The sequence below is a fragment of the Physeter macrocephalus genome, chromosome 6, assembly GCF_002837175.3.
Source record: "Physeter macrocephalus isolate SW-GA chromosome 6, ASM283717v5, whole genome shotgun sequence".
Classification (NCBI taxonomy): Eukaryota; Metazoa; Chordata; class Mammalia; order Artiodactyla; family Physeteridae; genus Physeter; species Physeter macrocephalus.
Window position 1 is genome coordinate 5,417,987 of NC_041219.1, and position 12,778 is coordinate 5,430,764.

A 12,778-nucleotide genomic window follows, 5' to 3' on the forward strand; every position below is an offset into this window, starting at 1 on the left:
GGACTTCTCAGCCTTCATCACCTCATGAGCCAGTCCTTATAATAAATCTCCTTTTATGTCTATCTTTCTAACTATACTGTTGGTTCTGTTTCTCTGGGGAGTCTGGATTAGACTCTGAGATTCTCAAATGTGGGTGTTGGGGAAGAAGATATCTTTCTCTACCCTTCTAGGTTCTTCTGGCTGGCCTAAGAATTAAATGGCATGAGACAAATTAACAGGAGAAAATGAAACAAAGTTTAATAACATGTATACATGGGAGAGACCCAGAAAAAATGAGTAACTCATCAAAATGGCCGAGTTTTACATACCATCTTCAGCTAAGGACAAAAGTGGATATTGAGAGTGGGGAGAGTCAGTTTGGGAGGTAACCAGGAAAAGCACAGTAAACAAGGGTAAGATTGTGATGCAGATTTAATTCTTCGCCTTCTCCATTGATAAGTTTCTTGAGTACTGGTCACCCTATTCTTCCTGGTACAGTGAAGAGGACATCCTTACAAATGGAGATTTCCCTTTATATATGTAAATATTTCTTACAAAAGGGTAACTCTTATTCAGTTTTTAGAGTGTTTTCCATGTCTGCTGTTTCTCAAAAAATAACCAGCTTAAAATAATTCATATGCCAAAGAGACATATTTTGGGATGACAAATTCTGCTTCCCTACATGGGAGAATTCACTAACACTAATTGATCCCACTGTGATGGGCTTATGTTCTGTGCTAAAGTGGATGGATTTTATTGGGTAGATTATTGGAAGTTGATATTGTTACTGAACTGAACTTGGATCTGCTCACCCACCACACAGCAAAGCCAATTTACTGACACCAGGTTGTGGTGAAGGAAAGTACAGTGTTTACTGCAGGGTGCCAAACAAGGAGAATGGGCAGTTCATGCTCAAAAGACCCAAACTTCCAGATGGCTTTCAGGGAAGTGTTTCTAAAGGCAATATTTACAGTGAGGGTTGTAGCTTACAGACTTTCTTCTGATTGGTTGGTTGTGAGGTAACATGGTGATATTTCAGGAATCTTAATCATCAACCTTCTTGTTCCAACCAGTCTGGTGTCAGCATGTGGTCACCATTCTCTACCAGGGTAGGGGGGGTCTTAGTTTCTGCATAACAACCCAAAGATATGCATCGGATTGTTATGTATATCCCTTGAGGAGGAACTAAAACTGTTTTACTGCTGAACTTGCTTGTGACTGCTTTTCCTTTGTTTCTACATTCCCTCACTTCCCTAATTAGTAACTGCTTGAGTCTGCTCTTTGGAACTCAAGGAAGGCTTAGGGGACGAAAGCCTTTTTCTACAAAGAAGAAAAGGGACACAGAGGGGCTTTTGTACCCAGAAGGGTCCCACAGGTTTCTGCTTGTTATATATATATATATATAAATACACACACACACACACACACACACACACACACACACACACACACACACATACACACACACACACACTTTTCTGGCTATAGGTTTATTTAACACAAAACAATCTCCTTCAACTTTATTGAGGTAGCTGACCATATCCACAACCGAATTCACCTCTAAACTGGAATCTGGTTGCTGACCCAGCCCCAGCCTTGATTTTCTTGTCCACACAAGTGGGCACAGAGCTTCTCTGTAGGTGTCTCTGTAGGCGTCCCCTCAGGTGAGTCTTGCAGGTCACTCTCTCTCCAGACCCTTGGGCCTTGACCTGCCAGTCTCAAGACAGCTGTGGCTCAGGGGGCAGGTGGAAGTTATCACAGAGATACTAGACACCCTCCTTGGTAAGGTACTAGTAGAAACATCTTCAGGCAAACTGTTCTTTCACATAGCCTTGTCATTTGAGAGAGTGAATGGCCTTCATAATGTGAAGATTGGGCACATTCTTATCTGCCAGCTCCAGGCTGTAGGGGAGTAGGATTTGCCACCCTAAAATATGTCTCTTTGGCATGTTAATTGTTTTGAGGTGGTTATTTTCTGAGAAACAGCAGACATGGGAAGGGCTCTGAAAACCTAGTAGGAGTTGCCCTTTTGTAAGGGACATCTCCATTTGTAAGGGTGTCTCCCTCCTTGCTGGAAGAGGAGGATGACCATGATCTCTGGAAACACTTATCAATGGAGAAGGCAATGACTTAAATCTGCATCACACTCACCCTTGTTTACTTGCTTTTCCTGATAACTTCCCATCACTGACTCTCCCCACCCTCAACATCCTCTTTTGTCTTTAGCTGACAGTGGTATTCAAGATGAGGGCTTTGGCCATTTTGGTGAGTTACTCAGTTTTCCTGGGTTTCTCCCATGTATACATGTTACTAAACTTTGATTTTCTCCTGTTAATTTGTCTCATGTCAGTTTAATCCCTAGACCAGTCAAGAGAACCTAGAAGTGTAGAGGAAAATATCTTCCTCCCCGACAGGGTGTTTAGGCATGTGGATATCCTTCTTGGCCACCATCAGTCCCTCCTTAAAAAGGAGTCAATAAGTGGCAATCTGGTTTTTCTTGGGCATCAAGATCTTGATGCTGTAGCCTCCAGGGCTGGAGCTGGAAAACACTCAGGTCTATATTTGAGCAAGATTATTTGGGTAGTGAAACCTAGCAGGACCCTGGGGTTCCTGGGCACAGAAGTCTTTCCATGTTCCCTGTTTCTTGTTTGTAGGGAATAGACTCTAGCCTCCATGACCTTCCCTGAGTTCCAAAGGGCAGATTTGAACAGTTGCTAATCAGGGAACTGACTTAGCAGGATTCTTGCTACAACTGGGCTAGGTAGGCTGAAGAATCCTGCTAAGTCAGTTTACTTAGACTCCTTCTACCCTTGATGTTGCCTCCTTCGTTGATGCACAGAGGCCAAGTTTTCAGCATTAGTACTACGATGATGGAAAGATTGAAAAGAGAGAATTCTTGTGTGTAAACACCTGATGTTTTAGTTGCCTGCAATCTTAATTATGAGCCAACCATATAATGGGGTTCTGTGGCTACCCAGCAATCTCACGTCAACCTTAGACATTAGAGAAATTTAGCATTCATATCAAGAAAGGACAGAACCCTTCTAGACCATGCACTGATCAGATCATGTCTGTGTTACATTTTTCAGTTTCAGCACTCACATTTTATTTTACTTTTATTTTATTTTATTTATTTTTGGCTACTGTGCAGCTTGTGGGATCTTAGTTCCCCGACCAGGGATCGAACCCAGGCCCTAACCACAGGACCACCAGGGAATTCCTGCAGCACCCACATTTTAAAACAGGCAATATTGTAACAGAGATTCTCTCCTTGACCAAACTTAGGCTCCTCTAAGACTTATTTTCGACTAGGTCTTGACCTTGGCTAAGGTCTTCGTTGCTGCACATGGGCTATCTCTAGTTGCAGCGAGCAGGGGCTACTCTTCGATGTGGTTTGGGGGTTTCTCGTCACAGTGGCTTCTCTTGTTGTGGAGCACGGGCTCTAGGCACAAGGGCTTCAGTAGTTGTGGGACGCAGGCTCAGTAGTTGTGGCTCACGAGGCCTAGAGCACAGGCTCAGTAGCTGTGGCGCATGGGCTTAGTTGCTCTGCTGCATGTGGGATCTTCCCAGACCGGGGATCAAACCCGTGTCCCCTGCATTGGCAGGCAGATTCTTAACCACTGCGCCACCAGGGAAGCCCTGCAATAGTCTTGAATAAAGTCTTCCTTAACATTTTAACAAGGGTAAGAATAATTTTTTTTAACAATTGACACATTATAAAGTGTCCTGAGAGGATGACCCAAGAACTAAAGGGTCTTGAAATCACATTACTTGGGGTACAGTTAAAGGGTCTAGGGCTTAGTTACCAAGATGTGATTTTAAAAATAGCATAGTTTTTGCTCTGCCTGTATTTCAGTTACTGTGCAGCAGGGGTTCCATCCTGAGAGTCTAAGGACTCAGGAGTGGGGTGTGTCTAGAGGTATGGTAGGAACTTCTGTCCAGGAAAGGATCAAAGGAAGAACAAAGGAGGCCTCTGGGGGAAGTGAAGTCAGGCAGAGAGAGCCATGTTATCAGCCCAGAGGAAAGGAGGGTCTGGGAGGAAGAAATATTCCTCTACCCTTCTAGGTTCTTCTGGTTTAAGAACTAAAATTGACATAAGACAGATTAACAGGAGAAAATGAAACAAAGTTTAATAACATGTATACATAGCAGAAACACAGAAAAACTGAGTAACTTGCCAAAATGATCCAAGCTTTTACCTTAAATACCATCCTCAGCTAAAGACAAAAGAGGGGTTGATGGTAGGGAGAGTCAGTTATGGGAGATTACCAGGAAAAGCACAGTAAAACAAGGGTGATTGTGATGCAGGTTTAAGTCTTTGCCTTCTCCACTGATAACTGTTTCTAGAGATTTTGTCATCCTCTTCCTCCAAGCACAGAGAGGGAGACACCCTTACAAATGAAGATTTTCTTTACAAATGTAAAAGTTTCCTACAAAAGAGCAACTCCTACTTGGTTTCCAGAGCTCTTCCCAAGTTTTCTCTTTCTCAGAAAATAACAGCTTAAAACAATTAATATGCCAAAGAGACATATTTCCCGGTGGTAATTTCTGCTCCCCTACAGTGGGGACTGTGTTGCTCGCCATGGTCTCCTCATCAGGACTGTTGAAAGAGTCCTGAGGAGAGGAGAGATGAAAACAAAAACAGTTCTGTTAGCATCTCTATAAGCTATTGGAGGAGAATAGCTGCTCTACTGTGGTTCCTCCTCACAGATGAAGCCTCGCTGTATTCACTCCAGTGAGGTATTCATGTGGGGATTCTCATGCTCTTGTCTGGACCTAATCCAGTAGAAAGATAGATGGTACAGGGAAAGGGTCTAGAAAGCAACTAGACCCAGGAAGAAAGACTGGAGACCTCACCTGGTATCAGTGAAACAGGAGGGAAGGGAGCACAGCACAACCTTTAAAAGAATGACATAGCCATAGGACATGACAAAAACTGGTTAGAACCAACTAGGTCCAAAATGGCAGAAGATTTGACTTCCAGTAGACCTTGAGCCTCATTATATGCTCATTGTAATACGTTAGCATATGATAAATGACACACCCACCAGTGCCATGACAGTTCTGAGGCCAACCGTAAAAGGTCAAAAAGTTGATGGTGACCCAATTCCTGGAAATCTCTGTCCCTTCCCCCCAAATAGTTGGAATTATCCTCCCACTCACTAGCCTATGAAATTACCCAGCGCATAAAAACTAACCATGACATATTTCAGGCCTCTCACCTTCTGAGATGGCACACACTCTGTCTGTGGAGTATGTTTCTCTCTAAATAAATCCACTGCTTACCTATCACTTTGTCTCTCACTGAATTCTTTCTGCAACAAGACATCAAGAACCTGAGCTTCATTAAGTCCTGAGACCAGGTATGTGATCGCAATTAAAAGACCCTGGGTTCAAGTCCCAATCTGAGTTGCATGGCTTTGGTCTCATCAACTCTACTTTTGCCAGCAAGAGTGGTACTACATGCCAGGATGAGAGGACGCATTGGCCAGCAAAGGCGACACACTGACTTTAATGGAATTTGAGAAGACTTGGGGTCCCTATGATTGGATAGGTTGGGCAAAACCTAAGAAATACAGCTCTAGGACTGTACTTTTGACAATTTTTATCCCCAGACTGGTGTCACCAAGGAAAACGTGATTACCTTTGTAAAGATAGGGATAATGATTTCTAGGAGCATAATACCCACCTTCCTAATCCTAAAAGTTCCTACATAGTGCAGTGCCTGGCATATACATACAGGGGCTCAGACATTTGTTGACTTCCGAAAACATTATAGGATAGTCATTTATCTTTAAATCCAATTCAACACAATAATAATAATAACAACAACAGCAGCTAATGTTTGCCAAGCATCTAGGTGCTTTCTGAGCACTGTCTCATTTAATACTCCAGGCAACCCTGCCTGGTAATTACCAGCTTCATTTGACAGAAGAGAAAACAGTACGCCTGAGAACTGCATAGCTAGGTGGTAAGCTCCTCTGTAATCCTAGTGTGTTTGTGTGCATAGATATATGCAGATGCTCCATAGATAGCAGACCTCAATTGAAAGGGGGAAGCTGAGACTTGGAAGCCAAGTCTAACTGACCATGAAGTGTACACAGTTTCCAACACTCTTTTCAAGAATGAAAACATTTTGTGTTTCCTCGGGCATGCCAATTCCTGCCTGGTGGAGGAAAGAGGGGGAGAGGTTTCCTTCTCTAGAGGCCCACAGAATCGGACCAAAAAGAGAGGAAAATCCATGCACAGTGTCATAGAGGATAACTTTTGCATAATAGAGGCCACGCAGAGTTCTTGTTCATTTACTCAGCACCTTCTGTGTGTCAGGTGCTACTTCATGTACTGGGAACACAGCTGCATCACCTGGCTTTGGGTCCAGATCCTTAGTTCTTTATTTTTGCAGCTCTGATAAGTGTTTTTAGGACTATTTGATATGCTTCTGGTCCCCAGGCAAGTCAATCTGACTTGCATGCTTCTCACTCACGATTTCCTTACAATTTGGTGGATTGTTGAGGAACCATGAAAAAAATAAAAAATATGAGGATGTTATGTATGATGTATCTTTTTCTAAAATTATTTTTGTAATAAATTGGAAAATGATGAAAGTGAACCATTAAAATGAGCGGTAATCCTATCACTGGCAACGTCTACCATAAATGCCGGTGTCTTCTTATACACACACACAATTTTTTCTTTCCTTTTTTTAATAAAACTGGGATCGCTGTCTCATAACTTTTTCTTTCTTGTTTTTAAATAAAAATAGCTTCCCCCCACCTATAAACAAAATCCATGCATATTGTATGGAGACCAGAAACCATAGCAATGTATAATAAGGAAGTATTCCTGTTTTGTCTGTGAGTCTAAAGGGACAGTTCTGAAGGACTGCCCTGCTCTGTAGGGTTGAGGGAAGGAAGAAGGAATGAAAGAGAAAACTTCATTTCGCTTTCTACTCACAACACTTATGACACAAAACCAGTGGGTTTTCCACACCAAGCTATTCTCCAATTCTCTGCAGACACCAGCTGGATGTCTTATAATCCAATTCAATTCTGACACTATCTGCCTGGAGGTAGCATCAGAACCCACAGGGTAAGGGCTCAGTCCCAGAAGATGTCCCCACTTCAGATGCCGATCCCAAGCAGTAGATCCATAGGTTACCCACAACTCATGTCCTACTTGGTTACCCACAACTCATGTCCTACTTGGCAACAAACTGGAGGTGTCCATGACTCTTTCCTCAGGTTCAATAATTTGCTAAAACAGTTTACAGAACTCGGAGAAACAGGTTTATTACTTTATTCTAAAAGATACAACTCACATAAAGAACAAAATCTTACTGTATAGCACAGGGAATTCCCCGGTGGTCCAGTGATTAAGACTCAGTGCTTTCACTGCCGAGGGCACGGGTTCAATCTCTGGTTGGGGAACTAAGATCCCACAAGCTGTGTGGTGTGCCCCACCCCCAAAAAATGGGGCTGTTGTGAACTGGATGTTCTAAGCAGGACTAAGGAGGACAATTTAGTTGTGTCCCCTGAATTAAGCAGCACACAGTAGGTGCTCAGTAAACAGTGAAGAAAAATGTAGAGGTGGGACATAAAAGTCAAGGTGGTTGGCAAAGTTGATGTTAACTTTACAAGTCAATATCTTGTAATAAACTAGAATGGAATAGAATCTGTGAAAGAACTGAATCACTATGCTGTACACCTGAAACTAAAAAAAAGCATTGTAAATCAACTATTAAAAAAATAAAAAAGATATAACCCAGGAACAGCCAAATGGAAGAGCTGCACAAGGCAAGGTGTGTAGGAAGGGTCAGAGAGCTTCCAAGCCTTCTCCAGGAATGCCACCCTCCCAGCATGTGGATGTGTTCACCAAACTGGATGCTCTCCAAACCCCTTTGGAGGCACGATTAGGTAGGCACGATTGACTAAATCACTAGGTAGGCACGATTGACTAAATCATTGGCCACTAGTGATTAACTCAATCTCCAGCCCCTCTCCCCTCCCTCGAGCTGGGGAGGTGGGGCTGAAAGTTCCAACCCTCTAATCACATGGTTGGTTTCCCTGGCAAAAAGCCCCCATCCTTAGGGACTTTTCAAAAATCACTTCATTCACATAAACTTATTTCTGGTTGGAAGGGGCTTGTTATGAATAACAAAATATACTCCTTCCACCTTTATTGTTCTAGAGGTATTTCAGAAACTGTGGACAAAAACGAAATACTATAACAAAAGATGTTCCTTTCAGCTCTTATCACTTAGGAAATTACAAGGATTTTAGGAGCTCTGTACCAGAAACTGGGGAGGAAGACCAAATATATATTTCTTATTATATCACAATATCACAAGGACACAGTTGGAGGAAGACATCTTTTGGGATGTGCACAGCTGGAGCACTGGTTCAGGAAGGACTTCCTTCCTCTCAGGGTGTGTGCAGCATCCTGGTAATCCTTAGACCAGAAAGAGGAACTTGGTGGGCGGTCCAGTCAGGACACTACTTATAAACAGAAAAAGTGGAAAAGCCAGCCAGGAGGAGAGGTGAGATTGACAGGCTTCAGATGACAGTGTGAAAATTAATGAGCAGAAACTTCATTTAAAATGGAGTTGGAAGACCAGAAAGGGGAGCTCTCATGCTTTAGCACTTGACCCCAATTGCAGACCCAGCAGGAAAAGATATTCCTTGCAACTCCAACAGGAGGAAGGGTACTATTTTACTCTCCAGCAGGAGGAAGGAAGAATTTCTCCTTGCCTGGCAACAGCTCAGTCAATGAGAGATTATCACAACTCAGCAAATGAAAAGCTACTGCATGTCGAACTCTCAGTTTCCTCTGATGGATTCTTTGTTATAACAGCTCCTCCCAAGTCTCCTTTCTCCTCACAATTATATCCTGGTGAAAGGAGGACATATTGGTAAAGAATTTGTATTAGTTCCCTATTGCTGCTGTAACAAACTACCACAAACTTAGTGGCTTAAAATAACACATATTTACTATCTTCTGAAGGTCTGAGGTCTGAAAAGGGGTAAAATAGAGGGGCTGCATTCATTCTGGAAGCTCTAGGAGAGAATACACTTATTTGCCTTTTCCAGCTTCTAGAGGCCACCTGTGTTCCTTGGCTTGCAGCCCTTTACCATGTCTCCAAAGCCAGCAGTGTACCCTCTTCAAATTTCTTTCTCTCACCTTTGATTTAGCTCAAAATAGTCAAACAGACATAGAAACAGGTTTATTACTTTATTCTAAAAGATACAACTCACATAAAGAACAAAATCTTACTGTATAGCACAGGGAATTCCCCGGTGGTCCAGTGATTAAGACTCAGTGCTTTCACTGCCGAGGGCACGGGTTCAATCCCTGGTTGGGGAACTAAGATCCCACAAGCTGTGTGGTGTGCCCCACCCCCAAAAAATGGGGCTGTTGTGAACTGGATGTTCTAAGCAGGACTAAGGAGGACAATTTAGTTGTGTCCCCTGAATTAAGCAGCACACAGTAGGTGCTCAGTAAACAGTGAAGAAAAATGTAGAGGTGGGACATAAAAGTCAAGGTGGTTGGCAAAGTTGATGTTAACTTTACAAGTCAATATCTTGTAATAAACTAGAATGGAATAGAATCTGTGAAAGAACTGAATCACTATGCTGTACACCTGAAACTAAAAAAAAGCATTGTAAATCAACTATTAAAAAAATAAAAAAGATATAACCCAGGAACAGCCAAATGGAAGAGCTGCACAAGGCAAGGTGTGTAGGAAGGGTCAGAGAGCTTCCAAGCCTTCTCCAGGAATGCCACCCTCCCAGCATGTGGATGTGTTCACCAAACTGGATGCTCTCCAAACCCCTTTGGAGGCACGATTAGGTAGGCACGATTGACTAAATCACTAGGTAGGCACGATTGACTAAATCATTGGCCACTAGTGATTAACTCAATCTCCAGCCCCTCTCCCCTCCCTCGAGCTGGGGAGGTGGGGCTGAAAGTTCCAACCCTCTAATCACATGGTTGGTTTCCCTGGCAAAAAGCCCCCATCCTTAGGGACTTTTCAAAAATCACTTCATTCACATAAACTTATTTCTGGTTGGAAGGGGCTTGTTATGAATAACAAAATATACTCCTTCCACCTTTATTGTTCTAGAGGTATTTCAGAAACTGTGGACAAAAACGAAATACTATAACAAAAGATGTTCCTTTCAGCTCTTATCACTTAGGAAATTACAAGGATTTTAGGAGCTCTGTACCAGAAACTGGGGAGGAAGACCAAATATATATTTCTTATTATATCACAATATCACAAGGACACAGTTGGAGGAAGACATCTTTTGGGATGTGCACAGCTGGAGCACTGGTTCAGGAAGGACTTCCTTCCTCTCAGGGTGTGTGCAGCATCCTGGTAATCCTTAGACCAGAAAGAGGAACTTGGTGGGCGGTCCAGTCAGGACACTACTTATAAACAGAAAAAGTGGAAAAGCCAGCCAGGAGGAGAGGTGAGATTGACAGGCTTCAGATGACAGTGTGAAAATTAATGAGCAGAAACTTCATTTAAAATGGAGTTGGAAGACCAGAAAGGGGAGCTCTCATGCTTTAGCACTTGACCCCAATTGCAGACCCAGCAGGAAAAGATATTCCTTGCAACTCCAACAGGAGGAAGGGTACTATTTTACTCTCCAGCAGGAGGAAGGAAGAATTTCTCCTTGCCTGGCAACAGCTCAGTCAATGAGAGATTATCACAACTCAGCAAATGAAAAGCTACTGCATGTCGAACTCTCAGTTTCCTCTGATGGATTCTTTGTTATAACAGCTCCTCCCAAGTCTCCTTTCTCCTCACAATTATATCCTGGTGAAAGGAGGACATATTGGTAAAGAATTTGTATTAGTTCCCTATTGCTGCTGTAACAAACTACCACAAACTTAGTGGCTTAAAATAACACATATTTACTATCTTCTGAAGGTCTGAGGTCTGAAAAGGGGTAAAATAGAGGGGCTGCATTCATTCTGGAAGCTCTAGGAGAGAATACACTTATTTGCCTTTTCCAGCTTCTAGAGGCCACCTGTGTTCCTTGGCTTGCAGCCCTTTACCATGTCTCCAAAGCCAGCAGTGTACCCTCTTCAAATTTCTTTCTCTCACCTTTGATTTAGCTCAAAATAGTCAAACAGACATATAAACAAACATAAAAAAAATGAACACATGTCTACAGATATTTATAATCCAATAATCCCTTTACAGAAATTACTAAATAGTCAGGCCATAAATCAAATTCCCAGTCATTGCTCTCACCAGTGGGGAAACACTAACTGGCCATAAACAAATCAGAACACAAAATTAGTAGAGATACAATTAAAATTAGAAAAACAGAGAGTAAGCGAAGTTCAACCAGCTCTGTCAGGTGAATCCATTGGGCATCTCATGAAGGCATTCAGGACTGTTAAGAGGATAATTTTCAAAATGGTAAAATCCTGACCTTCACTCAGATATCAAATGAATACATGGTAAAGATTTTATTTAACTCATTATTTACTGATGGAACCGGGCAGATGTTACAACCAGTTCAAGAGGCAAATCCAAAGAACAGACATAGGTATAGATGAAGAATACTGAAATGAATTTACGAGTGTATACAAAACTGACTTTTTCACAGTGGGGTAGTGTTGCTCCTCCACCAGATAGAATTTATTTGCATGTCTATAGTCAAGAATTATTTGCATTGCTATTGCTTTGCTACAACATACAGAGTTGTAAAATAGCCTAGTCACATTCTTCGAGACTCCCGCATTCTGCTGAAAAACTATCCAGTAGTCTTTTCTGTTTATCTTAAAGTCTTCAAGGTTTCCTCATAGTCTTATTGACTCAATTCTTCAACACTAGCACATTTTTACAAAATGAGAGACGTGTTAAATGTGCAGACTACAGAGTCACACCACCTGGATCTAATGCTGGGGTCCACCATTTTAGCTGTGTGGCCTTGGGAAAGTGACGAAGCCAGGCATCAGCAAACAATGGCTTAATGGTCAAATCCAACCAACTGCCTGTTTTTGTACAGCCCTTGAGCTCAGAATGGCTTTTATATTTTTTAATGATTAAAAAATCCGAAGAAGAAGACTATTTCATGACACATGAAAATTATACAAAATTTAAATTTTGGTGCCCATAACAGAAGTTTTATTAAAATACCACTATATTCATTTGTTTACATATTGTATACTGCTGCTTTCACATTTTAAAAAGAAAACCACAGGCCCAAAATGGAGTCACTTATGCTAGGCCACACATTAACCCACACTTTAATACCTAATCTAAGTGAAGCTTTGACTTCCCCCAGAAATGTAGTCTTAACCAGTCTGTCAGGAATTTTCTGGTCAGCACCAATAAGGTAACCTTTCTCATGGTATCCCTCTCTATCCCCCAAAGGAAGATGAGCTAATTCAACTACTAAAACTCTTTTTTTCCCAAAGGGAAGATAACCTAACCTGAAATAATTCTTTTTTCTGTTTATGACTTCCTTGTCCTGCTTTTAAAAATCCTTCCTTTTCCATAGCTCTTTGAAGGTCCCCTTTACTTGCTAGGTGGACTGCTGCCTGATTCATGAATATTCAACAAAGCCATTTAGATCTTTAAAGTTTACTTGGTTTAGTTTTTAAAACAGATTTGGTGGCAGCAATGGGATTTGAAGTGAACTTCTGATGACATTTGGGGACAAAAAAACCCACAAGCCTGGTACCCATGAACCCCTTTTTTTTTTTTTTTTTTTTTTTTTCCGGTACGCGGGCCTCTCACTGTTGTGGCCTCTCCCGTTGCGGAGCACAGGCTCCGGACGCG

The 12,778-nt window shown here is 42.0% G+C and overlaps 1 pseudogene; it reads right to left on the reverse strand.

Moving 5' to 3' along the window:
- Positions 1-1,499: 1,499 nt before the first annotated feature.
- LOC102974065 (40S ribosomal protein S10-like) overlaps positions 1,500-12,778 on the reverse strand; it is a 124,593-nt pseudogene continuing 113,314 nt past the window's right edge.